Source organism: Pavona decussata, unplaced genomic scaffold, assembly GCF_977016875.1.
Source record: "Pavona decussata unplaced genomic scaffold, jaPavDecu1.1 SCAFFOLD_293, whole genome shotgun sequence".
Taxonomy (NCBI): Eukaryota; Metazoa; Cnidaria; class Anthozoa; order Scleractinia; family Agariciidae; genus Pavona; species Pavona decussata.
Window position 1 is genome coordinate 2,222 of NW_028145691.1, and position 279 is coordinate 2,500.

Consider the following 279-nt stretch of genomic DNA (forward strand, 5'->3'; position numbering starts at 1 on the left):
GGTGAGAATTAGTGAGGTACTTACAGTGCGTATAGTGACAAATCTTTAAAAGCGTGAAATTATGGGATGTTGTGGCTTCAATGGGTTTTTAAGATGTCACCAGTCATTTGGCATGACTTACAAACGATTTGGCTGGTTGTGGGTTCGATTTTCAAAATTTCATTTTTTTCGCGTTTTTATTTTCTGTCTACCATATCATGCAGTCTCCTTATTAGCGTTTGGGGGTTATAGTGTGGGCAGGTTGGTCGCAAAGGTTCCGAGAGGAGCTGGCTAGTAAAC